This window comes from Passer domesticus, chromosome 1 (genome assembly GCF_036417665.1).
Source record: "Passer domesticus isolate bPasDom1 chromosome 1, bPasDom1.hap1, whole genome shotgun sequence".
Lineage (NCBI taxonomy): Eukaryota > Metazoa > Chordata > Aves > Passeriformes > Passeridae > Passer > Passer domesticus.
Genome location: NC_087474.1, coordinates 99,098,424 through 99,114,489, shown reverse-complemented (window position 1 = coordinate 99,114,489; position 16,066 = coordinate 99,098,424).

Genomic DNA, 16,066 nt, shown 5'->3' with positions numbered 1-16,066 from the left:
AACATCTTTTCTTAATTATTTTTATACATCATTGGACTAATACCTAAACTGATATCTCTGAGAACCAAAGGGAAAATAATATGGAACCACTTCCTGAAAACCAAAGGTTAGATAAGGATTGACAGCTCTTTTGAACTTAAAATATGTAGGAGGATGGGGATGTAGAAAGTGACATATGGTGTGTAGAAGTTAAAATGTGTGTCTGACAGTAAACAGCAGCTAGCTACTGTTTAATGCTACTCATACCCTGGTTTGTAAAGATAGTGTTTGAAGGGGCCTAGAGTACCTTGCTATCATTGTCTTTGCTGGGACCATGTTGTGGCTCATGGAGCAACCTTGTGATAACAGGGACTGGCTTATTTTAATAAGATGTGCGTCTCTGTCTTCCCTCAGAGAGGCCAGCTCACCTGTCGGCCACAAAAACATCAGCTTCACTACACAACAGCTTTGAGCATACTCCAACAGCTTGGAAAAAGCACAGCTACTTGGGAAAATGCAGGTCAGAAATGCCCCCCAGGATGCCAATATAATAGCACTTCTTTTGGCAAACACTTGTTTTGAATATAACCTTCCAACAGCTCTGTGATCCTGGCCCTTGTGTAGTCCAGGAGCTCTGGGCATCCTGAAAGAACAGGGAGTCCTTTAACCTCACTTCATTGTTCACACTGCTGTTCTCATGCCTGGTTTGCCCATGCTGACAGATGATGGTTTTTGGCACATACGGTAATCCTAACTACTGTTCTACACTTCAGTCCTGTCCTTATTGCTCCTGATGTAAGTGCCAGATTGTCTGTGCACCACTTTGCTGTTTCTACCTCAAGTTTCCCGTCCCTTATTTTTCTCAAAGTGGTAGGAAAAATTCCTGTATTTCCACTTTCTTCTTCCTTGGGATACTATATAATCTTCTCTGTGACTAATGAAAAGACTAATGACATTTTCTGTGTGTTCTTTTAATCAGCCTTGTGTGTTTAGGTGGACAATAGTCTAGTCTTTTTCCCATTTTAAAATAGCATTAATGACTCACAATAGAAAGAACAAACACACACTTCTGCTTCAGATATTACTAAAAACTAAAACATGTTATTCAGAACAAACCCAAGCTTTTTCTGTATGGGATGAGTATAACTTTCTCAGCTGAGGGGCCCTGTTCATATTTCCTTGCAGCAAGAAGACAAACTGGCTACATCCCACTAGTGAAAGCCAACAAATATAGAGCTCTCCAAAGTCAACACAAAGATCTAACCTTTGTGAAAATGCTCAAGCTAAGGGAAACTCTATTTTAAATCTGGAGCAATGTTTGCTGTGATGAGCACGCTTAAATCATGTCATGGGGCATGGCATGGATTACCCATGGCTGGTGTCAAATGAGTTGGCTGCAGACAACCCTGTCAGTAGGACAAAACAGCTTGCACAGTGAGGCATGCTAATTCTTCTCATATGTTTATGGAGCAGTGCTTCCTTTTATTGCACCAGATACAAAGAAATTTGGAGCTTGCTCAATGCTCTCTATCATGTTCCCAGTTGTGCTGTGTGGTCATGCTTTTTATCACCCTAGAAATGTGAACCTTTTTGAACATGTCCTTTTTTCTATATAAATGTCTTTTCTGTTACTGCCTATTGCCCCTTCTGCTATATGCAGAATTTCTCTGGTTTTCCTGTGAAGTGGAAAAGAACCTGTGACTTTTCTTGAGGGGTGGCGCTTCAATTATAAAATCATAAAATAAATGAGAGCCTTAATTATAATGGAAAACAGATTAGAATATTGTCATCTGCCTTGCTGGGGAGCCAAGGGGAGATTAAAAAGCCAATGGCCTAAATTTATGTTATTTGTATTTCTGTGAGTCAAACCTCAATCGTGTAAAACAGCCAGTAGGCCTTTATTAATGGAAGAGGCCAAGAGAACTGAATCTCAAAGGGCTGGTGCCCTTAGGACATGGTACATTATGATAATGTGATGAAGAATAATTACCAAATGTGAAATATATATTGTCAAACATGAGAGCAAGCTATTCCTAACTGAAAATGAGGATGTGAGAAGGATAGTGAATGCCAAGCAGCCGGGGCTTGGTTTCTAAAGCCACCTCCACTAAATATGGCTGTTGAGGCATTGAATTGTCCTTCAGTTCCTGCAGGCTGAGGTAGATCAGTGGGATGGAGTAAGCTTGTCTGGTTTGCATTGAAGCCAGACCTTAACATGTACTGCAGAAATCATGCTGATGACCATTGTTATGATAAAGCCTACTGAATGACAGTGATTGCAAAAGTGTAAGACTTCACTAAATGATATTAAAACATGATGTGAAATTGGAATGGAAGAATTTATATATGTATGAGCTATTTATTGGTTATTTCTGACAAAATACATCAGTGCTTCCTTTCTCTTCTTTCTAAGTGTGGCAGGATTTTTTTCAACAGCTCTCTTTGTGGCTGTTGTGCATGATGTTTTCTTCATTAATATTGTGTTTGTCACATGGAGGGTGCAACACAGAACATCAGCAGTCCTTTGGCTGTTTCTCATTTTGTATTTGTGTGGAGCCAGGCAGCAGTGTAGTATCCATGCCCTCCTTTCCCTGCCGTTTTTCTTCAGGCAAACCATGCTGTGTGTCCTGAAAGATTTGTTCTTGGCTCTTCAGTCATTAGAGTAACTTCTCCATGATGTGGTGTAAATTCATGGCAGCACAGGATAACTTTGCAAATTTGTGACTTTGTTTGACAGGCCATAGGTGCCCACATGGGTGTAACCATAATTACCTGGCCAGCTGGACTGAATTCAGTGACATTATTTTCATGTTTCAAGTTATGCATGAATTAAATGTTTTGCTGGACCAAACTTTTATTAGATATTTTTACAAATTCTGAGTGAAATCTGTCCATAAAAAACTCAGGTAAGAGTATAACTCAAAATAGAAACATCTCCAGCTAATGAGGCAAAATGAATTTTTAATGAATTTTCTGTCCCTGGAGAGAAGACTGATTTAGCAACTGGATATAATCAACTATAGACCAGAACTCTTAGCAAATTTGTAACATGTGTTTTACTTCTTTTTTTCCAAATAGAATACTTATGAAATAAGTCTTCCTCTTGAGATACTATCTGGTTTAGGTATTATATTTTTGGTAATTTCATAAGGCTGCTAGCTGTGTGTCTCATTTTATATAATATCATACCTACACACTACTAGTGCTTTGTAGGATGGAATTGTTGGCCCATTGTACAGATGGGGAGATGGTGTTCAGGATAGCTCAGTCCAGATCAAGTAGGAATTTCTGAAGACTCCTGACTCTGCTTCAGAATACCACTCAAAACACTGCTGTTTTTACTTCATTGCCTATCAGGGTAATAAACATCAATAAATCACTGGAAAGAGCTTCTTTCTGTTATTAAACTGTATAGCTTCCAATTGCTCCTTATGCAAATTTGCCATCTTAAAAGTGGTTTCACAAGTCACTGAAGGAAGAATTTTAATAGTTTGGGAATTTTACACCTAAAGAAAAATACACCAATACATATCAGTATTTGGTGATCACTAATCTTGGGTTGCCCAAATGTATGGATCACAGGCTAGACATGTAAAATAATGGCACAGTCAAAGTAAATGGGCACTTCTGAAAAATACTGCCTTTTTAAAAGCAAGAAACAGAAATGTTTAGGGTAAAGAAATACAAATAAGGCTTAAATTTGCACATCATATTCTGTATACTATAGGCAAACACAATAAACAAATAAACAAATGAGATTTTTCAAGACTGTATCAGGTATATCTCTTTTGTCTCCACCCATTTTATGTATTTCATTTATAAATCATAACTGTGTGACTTGCAGCTAAAAGGTTAAACAGTAAACATTAAAAGGTTTTTCCTCTGTTTCTCTTTAATTTTGTAATGGTTTAAAGATGAGGGAGGGGTAAATAATTGCCTGGATCTAGTCTTCACTAACTTCTGGGATATAGATCAGTTCCTAGAGTTGTGTTTTAGAGATGGTATTAGTTTTGTTTTTCCTGAGGTGGATGGAAATACAGATTTTCTGTTTCTAAGTCTTACAAACGTTACCATACAAATGAGAGAGGTAGATGTTGAATAAACACATCACGACTCATGAAATTCTGTCCACAAACCTCTGTAAGGAAGTGTGCTAAAGCAACAGTTGTAGTATATGCTTTGGTCTGAAACCATCTCCCTCACTCAGTTTGCCCTTAGGCCAATGTTAATTGCTGAAAAGCCAAATGGTATGAACAGGTTTTCAGAGTACAGAACTGCTGAAAAATAAATGTAATAAGAAAACAAGATAAATACCCAGTGCTAAGAAATGATGATTCTCTAGATTTCCTCAGTCAAGCAATATTTATCAGGTGCATTGATTTAACTAGCGGCTATTGGCAGTTACAAATGGATGATGACAGGAAACAAAAAACCACCTTCATTTGCCATAAGGGGGCTTTTCATTTTAATGTAATGCCTCTTGGAATTACCAGTGTCCTGACTACATTTCAAAGATTAATGAACATCATCCTGTCAGGTTTAATATATCATACTTCTGTAGTATGCTTGGACAGGAGACTGTTCTCATAGATTCCCAGAGTTCTCAATGACACTTAGGAGATTTTTTTTTTTAAACATAAGTTCTGAAAGGAACTAAATGTTTAGGGTTTAAAAAGAGATCTTTCATTCCAGTCTGGATACACAGTAAATACTGATAAATTAATTAATGTCTGTGGAAAACAAAAGTAACTTAAAACGTTGTGGGATCATGCAGAAAGTTGCATATAGCTATGTCCTATTATCATGTAAGTAGTACTATATCTTGTAAATGTAAGGAAGCAAAAAAAATTGCTCTTAGACATCAGGAATCATGCAATAACCTCATGTAGTCTCATGGGTCTCTTCCAAAAGTGGGACTGAAACAGGAAAATGTGTTCTTCATTTTTTGTAATTTGAATACAGTACAATGGATTAAAAAATTGATAGTAAAGATGACATCAATAAACAAATCAAGTTGAAACATTAGTAATTCAAAATTATAATGATTTAGGCTTAAATTTATTTTGTTTCAATGAGTTTACTTCATTAAGCTCAGAAAATACACAACCACAATTTTTGTATAAACCACACTATGCTGTTATGATGAAATAACATCATAGAAAAAAAAAATAATAATTTTCTTTTTCTTGAAAAAAGCTTTGAATTGTAGTCTAGATGCCATTAACCATTACTTATTTTTTGACACACATGAATAATATTCCAAAATTAGAAAAACAAAATAATTTTATTTATCATATATTTGGTCCATTATTCAGTATATATTATACTCCATGAGCAAACTTTCTTCTTTTACACTAGGGAAAATTTTAATTTCTGAGGTAAATGAGATTTTCCTGACTTGTTATGTATAATGGGTTTCATTCATAAATTGTTTTACCAGTGGAGCACCTCACAGTGTAATTTGATCTTAGAAAAACATTTTCCAGTGGATGGATAGCTTTCCATAATTATTGTAATAAATATAAAATTGATTGTGTTATATATGTGTTAATTTAATTCATCTGTGATTTATCTATTTCATATAGAATGTTCCATTATCTTCCTGTAACCCATAAACAAAATAACCTATGGAAAAGAGGAAATGCATATGCTACTTGACATTAAAATTAGTCTTCATCTCAATGTTAAGATTTTGTTTCAGGGTGCATTTTCATGTCAAAGATGTACAGAGCACCTTTGATGCTGTCTTCTTTTGATTTGTATCAATATATTCCTACTGGTCTTTTAAAATTCTTAGACAAAATTGTAACAAATTCCAAAAGGTAGGACAGTGCATAGGGCAAGGACAGCAATGGAAACTACATACATAATTTTAAGTAAAATGGTATACCAACAAATACAAGTAACTGTGGTGGAATATTCATTATTTGTTTCTTAGATTAAGGTCAGATATATTATTATTACTACAAGTTACCAGTCTTGCCTCAGAAATTATTCTGTGACATTGTACAGCTTCTCTTATACAAGAAGTTGAAATACAGGATCATTGTGACTCCTGATTTTAAATCTCTGAGCAATTCCTTTACTCTGATCGACAGAATATAAATGTCCAGATGTACTAACAGTTTTAACTAGCCTTTCTAGTTTTCTTATGGTAGTCTTGGGACAGCTGAAAAATAGTGACATACTTGGGCTGATTTTTTAATTTTGACATCTAAAATTTTTGTGCAAAATAAATTGGAAAACCTCTTTATGGGTCTTCTGTGACCAGAACATCTAATGCAGCTGAAACAAAATAGTCTGCTGTGTTTCACTTCAAACTCTTGAAATTGCAACTTTGCTCTAGACTTCTGAAATTGCTAAGGAAATGCTACAGTTAACAAAAATGCCTGACAAAGAATTCTCAACCTGAACAAAGTGTTTTGTGAGCTGTATGAGAAATAAACTTTGTGAATTTTGGCTGCAACATCTTGCCTTAAATAAGCAGCAATGCAAAGTGAAGTAAGACTGAACAGAGCTGTGCAGTGTGGGAAGCACACAGCACTACTCAGCTTTTTGGGTGGAAAACTACTTGGTCATTATTCCTTTTTACATGCACTGATTTTTAAGAAGACTCCTTAGAATTTTCACATTAGCTGTTGGAAATGTAATGGGTTAAATGGATGAGAAAAGGAATCTAGTAGTGACTACTCATAAATCTGATTTCTTTAGATTAGGAAAAATCCTAATACATTAAAATGGATTATCATTTTTGCAGTCAATTTTGAAAAACAGCCTATATCTTTGTAGAAGCACAGCTTTTAGTCAGACATATTGTGATGTCTGGAATAATTTTGGGGTGTCTCAGAACCTTCATAAATTCCTGGAAATAGCTCTTAAGTGTCATTTATTGCTTCTGCTGTGTAAGGCTTGCTTTGCTGGGTGGAAATATCAATTATTTATTCCATTCCATAGTTGTCCAGGAGATTTCCCCCAGTCACCTCAGGCCTTCATCCTTAGCCATACCTCATTCACCTCTAGTCTGCACATGTAGTGTTATTAGCTGTGATATCAGCGAGGAGCCCCTTTCTGACACTGCGATGCTGTGGCGTTTCTCGGGCTTGCATTACTTATCATCCCAGCTGCAGGAATCTCTGCATGCTGTGACTGGGTAACATTGCCTCCGGGAGGTTTAAGTCCTGCTCTCAGTCCTTCCTTAGTTTTCCTTCATTTGCCACAGGCAAATCTTGATCTGATCCCTCTGAGGTGTAAAAAAGGGGTTAAACTTTAGATGTCTGTCAACTCATAAACAAAATGAAGCAGAGGACACAATTGAGTCTTAGACTCGTTCCACCATTTCCTTCTCTCTTGCTAGAAAGTATTTGTTCCTTTTACCCAGAAAACTGAGTTTATCTGCTCACATGTCTCAACTAAATTGTAAAAAATGTTTTATGGAGGTGACTGTTTCTAAATTTTATGCCTCGATCTAGTGTAAATTCTTCTAGTGTCTTATTGAGCCCATTACAGCTTTAGTCATTATTTGCAACCCTCTCAGTGGTGTGCTGAGATGCTGAAGAACTAATTTTGTCAAACTAATTTATCAGACTTTATTAAGTCTTATTTAAGAAAAAAATATTTAAAAAATATTAGGCTACATCTGTGGTTTTTTTCCTGGACCGATTTTGAAGCTGTCATTCTCTTCTGCAGAGCTCTTTGAGATTTCAAATTTGGCCTACAGTAACACCTTCATAGTTTTATGTTTGGCTTTTTAAAGCTGAGAGATTTTTTTGAATGCTGGTAGAACCAATAGAGTGGCCCAGAGGAGGCCCATTTTCAATTTTTTTTCTTGATATTGCCATACTTAGCTGTGGTAATAAAAATTACCTGTTTGAGTTGTGTGTTTGTTAGAACAGTTGCACTGTGTCTATGCCATTAAACAGTGTTTAGAACAAGGACTTTCATTGGATGATCAATGGTGGGAAGACAAGAGGCAACAAGCCTAAGCTGAAACATGAGAGAGTCCAAGCATGTGTAAGGGCAATCTTTTTCCCCTTAGTTCAGTCAAATATTGGAACAAGTTGCTTAGGGAGGGTGGACAAACTATCCTTTGCATTTCCAAAATTCAGCTGTATAATGTCCTGAGTAACCTGTTCTGACCTTAGAGCTGACCCTGCTTTGAGCAGAAGATTGAGCTATAGACCTCCTTAAGTTCCTTTTGAATATTGGATAAGCAGTTTTTCAGTCCATTTATACATACATTTCTTACAGAAGCAGGAAGTGTTAACAGTTCTCTAAGTTTTCACTCTAAGGTGTCGTCATCTGTTTGCTAATTCAAACATTTAAATTCCTCACTCAGAATTTCTACAGAGTTTTGAAAAAATACTAATCAAAATGCCTTTTCCTTTGAACCCTTTTATGCAGAAAGTTGTATTAAAAACCAAACCAGAACTACACATATCAGGAAATACTTTGTTTGGGGTCCTGGCCCCTATAAGCCAAACAAAATGTTCCCAGATTTAGCTTGGAATAGACAAGAATATTTTTATGCAATCTCAGACACTGCAGTATATAATCTGTGTTGAAGAGTTAAATATATAAATTGCTTTTATCTATGCTGTGTACATTGCTGTGAGCCTGATATTAATAGTGATTGGAGTGAATACGCATGTGTATATGTAAGTACCCCAAATTAGTTTAGAATATGTGTCTGTATCACTGCAGTAAGGTGGTGCATTTGGCTGCTGTATGATTGTTCAGTGAGCAGCCTCATTTGCTCATGGAATTGACATTGTAGCATTTTGCTTTCAAATGCATTATCCATCCTGAGCAGAACACAAACAACATAAAAAGCTAAGAAAATGATTCTTCCCTGAAAGATAATGCCACATAATTGAGTGTCTGTATAGGTTGTTTGGAGACAGTAAGAAAGAAATGTAAAACAGGATCCCTGAAACTGGTACAGCTTGTAAAATCTTGTTAAGCCATGTTAAAAAAAAATACATTAATGCCCCCATTAGAAGCTGCAGTTTATTTATTGCATCCTATTCTTTAGCTCTGGTAGACATAGGCTCTTTTTTTAATCTTCAATCCGTCCTTCCCCCTCCCTTTTGAAAGTGCACTCATTGAACTCTTGGCAATTAGTGTAATTGAAATTTATTGACAATGTGGCCGTCTGCTGAAGCTTCATTGTTCCGAGTGCTTAGTGCACAGTGCTATTGAGCAATGCCATGGCAGTGTCAGACAGCTCATACCTTGCTCAATTATATCAATGGACCAGTGACTGCCAAAGGTTCCTTTGGGGGTACGAATGTTACTTAGTGATAAGAGCCTTTCGAAACAGAATCCCTGGGCCCCATCTCTAGTGGGAGATAGAAATGAAATATGTATTTCTCTGCTGTGGAAAATTAATGTAATTGGCTCCCTTAAAAAGCTTTGACAAGTTGACCTGTTTGAAATCTGAGGAGGGCTTATACTGCAGTATCATATTATCTCCAACATAAAACCCCTCCTTTGGTGGCAGTGACAGTGGGATAAAATGGAATTTGGATAGTAATATTAAACTTCAGCTCTATTGAAGATGTTCATATGTTTTTCCATTTATAGCTGCAAAACGGGGTCTTATAGAAATCCTACCTTTTTTTTGTATTACCATCTAATATTTTGTTTTGATTTGATTTATAATAGTGCTGGAGAGAAAACAGTGTGTGAGTAAGATCACTATACTTAGGTTTATTTCTAAAACATCTATTGATGGAAATTTAAATATGTCAAAAGAGAATATTTGATTCAGGCTAATTCTGAAATAATATTTAAGCTAACAGAAAAAAATTTGATATATTCTTTTCATGCATAAAATTTTATACACAAAAAATAAATTACAGGTTTGCACAGGAGTCAAAGAAAAAAAATGGAATATCCAAATATGCATTTTATCTTGTGTTTGAATATAGATGCATACAACAGTTTTGTCTTATTGGAATTAAATTATTGTGATGGAACAGGAGACATTTTCAATGGACCGTACTCTGCTCAGGCTTAAGCATCATGCATTTCTACTAAATTCACTGTAAAAATGTGTTTAAAAATTAGTCAAAGTTCAAATAATGGGGTTTTAATTTTTTTTTCCTGAATATTTTGATATCCGGATATTTTCTGGATATTATTGATATTTTATTTAAAAGAATATTATAAAAGACATTTGAAACAGAAATCTCTATATATAAGTACAAAATTTTATTAAATAATTATTTATTTTCCTTCTTTTCAAAACCAAAGCAAATTCTATTTTTACTAAGAGATGAGGGAGTAATTATTCACATTGTAAATTTTTTCATTATAGTTGTCTTTACCCTTCAGCACACGATGAAAATCTCTTATTCATGAGAGCTCAGGGAATACAGAATTTTGGTTCTCATATATGGGGGTTTTGGGCTGTAAAATCCTCTTTTGTCACCTATAAAGATTCTCCAGAAATGAGAAGAAGCATTTCTGGAAGACTCAGGCACCTGAAGTCTTGGGTGACAGAAATGTAAGACAGAAGGAAAGCAGGAATTTAATTGAGATAAAGAAAAATTGCAGCAGAGATAATGTGGTAAATAATTTGGTTCTGCTCTTTTAAAAAAAGAAGAAAAAACACCCCAACAAGGAAAAGTCAGATTAAAAATAAAAAAGATTGAACAAGTCACCTTTGATTCTTGAGGAGACAGAACTTGGTGCTTACCTTGTGATTTGAAATGTTTCACCTGACTATATGCCTGCGTCTTTGCTAGTCATTGCTTCCCCCATTGGAAAAGCACCTTTCCTGGTTTCAGTGTGGATGCTGTCAAAATTTCTTCAGGGTATCTTTCAAGATGTAGAATACTGTTAAATCAGGAATAAAACCTCTAGCCAGGATTTGGTCTCAGACCTACGATAATTCTACTTTTCTTCCAAAATTACTACTTCTCGGATTGTGGCTCTTCAGAACCTAGTAACAGTTGAACTCCTTGAAATGTTTCTTCTAGTGTTAAAAATGTTAGAAAGAATTCTAGAGCTAAGTAACGTAAAATTTATCCCACCAGATATAAAATATTTCAATACTGCAACAGTGCCCCTAGTCAGACAACACTTTAGTCAGCCCAATAATTCAAAAATGTCCAGAGTCAATTATCCCTCATTTCTGGAAAAAAAATTATGGGGAAGGAATGCAAGTGTTTAAGAATTAATGTATCAATATTTGAATGCGTATACTTTAAGTGAATTTGTTTAAATAAGGAAACAATTACTTTAATGTTTTCAAATTATTATTGTTTAGTACTACCAGTATTATTAGGATTTAGTATTATCACAAAATACTTTTGTATTTACTTAAATGGATGTCTACTTTGATAAACTAGAGTTTTGTATGGAATGTATCTTACATGGAGTGACTTCTTTGTATAATTATGACCCCTTGATTGCTGGATTACTAGTTTGTAAAAGACTAATCCTTTACATCTCAGACAAAGATGACACAATCAAAGCTCAATCATCAAATCCATCCTATAGATCTTCCAACCATGATCAGCTTTCTTATATTTCTCTAGAACAGAATTGTGCAGAAGATAAATATATATAACACTGGATTATTTATATAACTTTAAATAATTTCTTTTAATTGCATTAAACTTCAGTGAATGTTGTACATGTGATGAATTTAAAGCTTTCATCCTAACTTCATAAAAGTTCCTTCTGAGCCTGTACTAGAGAACGATCATTCTGAATTGCTACTAACTAATGAAGGCATGCAATTATTTTAAATGTTCCTCCAAGGGATTCTCTTGGTAAAGTATTTTAAATTCATATATAAAAAATTAATGACAATGTGATTTTAACTTGCTCTGCATCTGGGCTGACTGCAGTCATTACATAGAGAAAATTATTCAGATATCTTTATTAAAAGTATAGTATTGAGCTGCACCCTTCTTTGTACATCATTAATTTCTCCTCTGGACTTCATAATATTGCCATACAGTGAAATACACATTACCTAATAGTTGTTTAAATAGTCTGTATTTAGTTTTAGGAACATAAATTACTGCTTTCTTTTCATGCATTCTGCATACTGGTAGATGTTAAGGTATGCAATTTGCTAGAACCTTTAGGGGATAACTATGGTCTGAAACAATATACAGTAGGCCTGAAAGTACTTTAAAGTACTATTATTTTTTTTAAGTCCCTCACTGCTGAAGACATATTAAATTATTTTAGGCATTTTGTGGATTAATTAAAATGTCTGTGGCATTATTAGCTCAATAAATGGATAGGTGGTAGGGGGGGCAGGGGGGAGAGGGGGTAAAGGAGAGAGAAAGATGAAACTAAATATGAAACTCTTGTACATGAGTACATGTACATCTGGAGGAAGAAAAGGATCCCCATAGCTCTAAACCTGGTTACATCTGTTCTAAAACCTCATAAATTTCTGCTTAGCCATCCAGCTGGGCAGAATCTTAAAAGAACATCAAATAGATACTCATCTTGATAAAACAATTATGTTGTCAGCTCCCTTGATCAGCACAAGCTTGACAAAGCATGCTCCAAACTTGTAATTTTAGCCTAGAGCTCACAAAACTTGAAGAGGTGATCTATGGAAAGGAATGAATTATCTGAAGATATGGGTTTTTATGAACAGTTCCTTAAGCACCAAATCTTGGCCTGCAGTTATTTGAAAGCTGGGCAGTACCAGCCCTGGGGTGGAGAGGGAGAATAATATTTAGGCAGTGAATGTATTTTTGCTCCAGCTGACAGCTCCATACCATAACTGTCAGCCGTGACATCTATCTTAAGAGCGTAGCACTTTTCAAGTTCTTTTGTGTCTGTCATTCAGCTGTGGACATGCTGTGTGAAATCGTGGCCTGGCAGACAAAACTCTTGCTGACTGCCCGGATTTCATGCCCTCCATGTGGAGTGGGGGAGAGGCTCTTTCTACTGTGTGTATTCCTTTCTGCCAGGAAAGGAATCACACTCCAGGCCTGAAAGGTTGGTCTCCAGAACCAAGATGAAAGGGGACATGAGTGAAGAACTTGCACAGTAAAGAGGAGAAGAAAATTTTGTTTGAATCTTTTCTTTTCTGCTTGGACTGGGCTGGGACAGGAAACTATGTAGTGCTCAATGAAAGAGAAAGGGAAACTAGGAAACACTGTGCCTGACGTGTGTGTAACACAGCAAGAATTTGGGGGGAGTATCCACATAAGTATGATATAGTGCTTAGGCTTGGTTATGCATCTCAAAATATGACTGTTTTAATTATGGAGATTCTGTTGTATTCTTTTTTTGTCTTACTCCTGGAAACAGAAAATTAATTCCTAACAGATATCAAGTTAAAAAAAAAGTCAATGTTGCTAAAATTTTATTTTCTAAACTGACATAATTGAAATATAATGATCTAATTTTTACTTAAGTCTTATTTAAATATCATGAAGATGAAATATTTATAGAGCCAATGCAGTATGTTGTGGATTTTGAGATGCATAATGTGGTGGTGTTGCACCAATGAAAGATGGCAGCTTGACAGAGATACATGTATCAGATTGGAGCAGTGCTGAGTGTTTTCCTGACGTTTTGCTAGTTCACTGCCTGGTGCTTTTTAATTCATGCTCACACAAAAATTTGACACATTGAAGTATTGAGTATTCAGCATTAGGTTTCTAATAGAGCAAGTGCAGTCCCTTGGCTGTCCAAGAGTATAAGTGGTTTGAAACATGATCACAAGGCCTGGGAGAAATCCTTCTAATAGGCACTAGAGAGAGTCGACGTTTTTAAAGGATAAAAGCATATGGTAGTCATACAAGAAGGTGCTCCTCTGAGACAGAATTAACATGAGATATTGATAGTAGTTCTTTCAGATTAACGTGTTGCATAGTCATTACTAGTTTCGTTTGCGTTTACTTAATGCATTTCTTCCCAGGTACTTACTTACTCAATAGGGACTGTCTTCTGAAAAACACAGTGATGTGTGCTGTTAGATATGTTCCAGCATATTCTCTGAAAAACATGCTGGGAGGGCTGGAATATCATTGGCTGAAATGAAAGAGCAGAAATAACCCGCTGAAAGATTTAGAAAGGGTTCTTTGCTGAGGCATATTGAAAAGCCTACAGTAAAGCAGCATAGATTTGTAAGAGATCTTATCTTTTGGCCTCCCATCACTGGAGTAGTTTTTGCATGTTTGCCTGTGCCTTTGCAAGCTCCCTTAGAGCATGCCATTAGAGTGCTCTTTGGCAGTGGAAAATGAGAGATACAAGAAACACCTTGCAATTTTTACAACATAATAAATGATTTGTTTCATAAAATGTTAGTAGCATTTGTTAAGCAATGAGTTTTGCCTTCATGCAGGAACTTGAGAAATATTTCTTTGGCCTCAAAAACAGCCTGGTGGCTTTATGACAAAAATTGAAATGGAAAAGTTGTGTACAGATGAGTTTAAAGAATGTATTGGTGTAGAAATAAAAATGCTACTGTAGTTCTGGGCAATATTTCAAACAATTATCAAAACATTAAGTTATTTTTTAGGAACTATTTACAGTTTAAAAACATGTCCAAGAAGCTAAAAAAAAGTGTGCTATATTTAACAGGCTAATTTTGAAATTATTCTATAACTTTCTCCTAGTGAGAAGAGTTTATTTGTTTCTTTTTTGCCTTATGCTACAGGTCCTTTGGAGTTCTATCCTGGGTTCCTCTCGCCTACCCTATTTTGGACAATCAGTCATAAAAACCTGCTAGCACACAATCCTTAACCTTTGTTTGTTTTCACAGGGAAAAAGGAGCAGGAATGTCTTCAGACAGGGTGTATCACGTAGTATGTGGGGTAATGTGGTTTATGGACTGGCAATATTAATAACTGGAAAAGCAAACAAACAAGCAACTCCCCCTAATATTCATAAATCCTCCTAACACTAAGCAGAAGAAAACAATCCTCAAATCAGCCAAATAAAATAATAATAATAATTAAAAAAAAAAGAGAAAACAGTTTTGACAAAAAGTGATTACATGTTTCCTTTTTAGGATGTGCAGGGACATCCTATTGTGTAATAACTGAAATTTTGGTCAATCACCATCTGTGCTAAACCACTGCTGTGTGAAAAGCAAATGTAATGGTATTTATTTTTTCTTATGAGTTCTTGTCTTTTGTTTAGCTAACTCTCATAGACCCTGAAATAGTTTTCTTTCCAATTTTGTGCTGAGAACAAGAAAGCTGTTCAGGTTTTCCAGACAGCTACATCATGACTTTCTCTATAACTTTGTGCCATAATTTGAAGAATCTACAGGGTGTGTTTCTTGCCATATTGTAAGTAATAAAATTCAATGTTTATTTAGTATGTGCCTGTATTTGCTATTATGGAGGTGTTGGCAGCATAAAGAATATTGTATGTTTTCTAGTATATGAGGAAATTAATGCTGTTTGCTGATGTTCCTTTTTTTTTTTTAGGAGGATAGATTTTGTTGAGAAAGTCAGAGAAAATGTTAACTGATTAGTCTTGATTTGTAAATTACATCCACTTAGAAAGGTTTTATGTAGTCCTACTCTCACTAAAGCAAGTCACAATGATAATTGCTTTGAGGGGAGGAGAAATAGACCTTTATATTTTCAGTGTGTTTTCTCTTCAGAGTCACTAGAGAAACAGCAATAATTTTTAAAGAGGCAGGTGAATTTAGAAATCCCAAAGAGAATATTTATAGACATTTCTTCAAATCATACAAGATTTTTTATATGAATTAGTATAAACAGTGCTGGCTTGCTGGGACATGGATTACAGTACATTTACTGATTTTATATGTAAGCAGACTCAGTTATGTAGGAAAACAAATGCATATCAATGTGACTAACCTACTCTGAAATTTTTCCATGTCTTTCTATAGGAACTATAAATACAAAGCAGAATGACATTAACCTGATTTTTTTAATACCAAAGACAGCAAGTGGAAAAATGTCATAAAATCAGATTTTGTATGACTGTCACAACTTGTCACCTACGTAATTTATGCTGTAAAAATATGAATAGAGCAGGATGCTATACATGATTTATAAAGATATAAATAGTAAACAGTGCTTGAAATGTATATATTTTTTATTGCTAGCTATTCTCTACCCCT